Source organism: Macrosteles quadrilineatus, unplaced genomic scaffold (genome assembly GCF_028750875.1).
Source record: "Macrosteles quadrilineatus isolate MER2022 unplaced genomic scaffold, UCM_ALF_1.0 Scaffold_1__1_contigs__length_201487025, whole genome shotgun sequence".
NCBI classification, from domain to species: Eukaryota; Metazoa; Arthropoda; class Insecta; order Hemiptera; family Cicadellidae; genus Macrosteles; species Macrosteles quadrilineatus.
Window position 1 is genome coordinate 126289566 of NW_026542594.1, and position 1959 is coordinate 126291524.

Below are 1959 nucleotides of genomic sequence, written 5' to 3' on the forward strand. Positions count from 1 at the left end.
TTTTTCTTTATAAATTTTACATTCCTAATTCCATTATTTTATTAGACCTTGTTATAAACAAGTTATAAACTATTGCAATATCCAGCCACGCAAGAAATAAAACTTAACAAATCTTTAAATTTAGATTCTTTTTAATTTTTGATAGCTTAATTCATACTAAATGTTATGCTTTAATACTTAACGGAATATTTAATGCAGATCTTCAGTATATTGTACATTCAACCAAAGGTAAAATATATTTCAATGTGAATTAATGATTTTAAAATCATAATTCAAAGCCACACATTGTACTTAGCATGCAAGAGATGAATAGTCCAACAAGTTAAAAAAAAAGTTACAGCAACATAGGCAACTGTATACTTTCGCTCGTTTAAATACCAGCTACAATGCCAGTTAACTTACAATAGGATACAAAACATGTCTGTTTGTCAATGGTTAATTCTATTGCGTATTCTAAATGATTCTCTGAGATTACTTGACCTTTAAAGGCGTACACATTTAGCACTAAAAATATAGCATAGGCTAGTTTAGTTAGTAGGCATAAGGAGAGTTTTTCAGTATATACAGTTGACAGTAACATATAGCAGAGTCCAGTTAATGCAGGGGCATCGGTCGTGTGGAGAGTAAAATAGTATTTTTTCAATGATTAGGAGGGAAATGTTTTTTAGGGGTGATCGTGATAGCAGTGGAAACGGAAGGTGGTGTGATGAAACAAAATTAGTTTATTTGATCAGGCTATATGACGTCACATCGTAATTTCTATCGGTACATGGATCGAGCTAGCAGATTTAATACAGGTAACCAAAGAATTACAAATAGAAAAATATCAATGCATTTAAGTTAATACACTTCACACACGGCATGTAGTGTGATACTCCTAATTCGTTAAAGAATACTCACTAAATGAAGGCCTAACTGGCCTTTCACAGTAGCGTTTAGTTCGGTTACCAAAGCGGTTTTCGTTTCATCCAGTTCAAAGAGGATGTCCCCGTATTGGATATGCCTAATCGACTGCAGGACCGCATCGGTCTTCTCCGATCTTGCTTTTCCTCGTCCTTGATTACACTCAAGTCTTCAGTGAATGATCTCCCCGGTAACGGCCTTAACCAAAATTGCCTCCCCCTGGACTTTTGCACCGCGTATTTTAGGAGCAGGGGCCGAGTGGAACCCAGCTTCACCTAAAGGGCACAAGAAAGCGCATACGACCTTTCAGCCTTGGTGAAGATCGTATGCGCCTTTATTGCCACACTCTTTCTTCTTGGAGGTGACCTCTGCCCGCCTAAGTTACCCCAAACGCGGTCATTCCTTCGTAGGGGCCTATAACACTCACCAAGTTAAGAGGAAACCATCGTATTTCTTGAGTTTGGCCACGCTGTACTTAAACACTTGTTTGGCATTTTTCTTAGATGCGAAGGAGACCATGACTGCCTTAATTGTCTTCTTCATGGAGAGTATACAGGGTGAATTTTAAATGAGTTCCCCCCCTACTTTTTTCTACATTTCTTAAGATATCAACTTTGGACCACGTCAGATCATTGTAGTGTAGTAAGTTCTTCATTTTGACTGGATAAACATTTTTGGCCGCCATCTTGGATCCGCCATATTGGATACAAAATTTTTTTTTCAAATATAAAGGTAGGGTTGTGACCCATTGTTTCAAACTAAAATTTTACGCTGATTACAATGCCACAATTAGTTTAAAAAAATCTTGATCCGTTCTAAAGTTATGAGGACTTTTTATAACTTTATTTTTAGCCCATTTTAACATTGTGCATTTACAAACTAAGACCATAATCTCAAAATAGTGCTAGATAAAGATAAGTATACACCACCATTTATTGACAACCTATTATCACTTGGTTATGACGGATGAATTTTTTTGGCCGCCATCTTGGATCTGCCATTTTGAAATGTGATAAATTAATTTAAATATGAAGGTGGTGTTGTGACCCATCATTT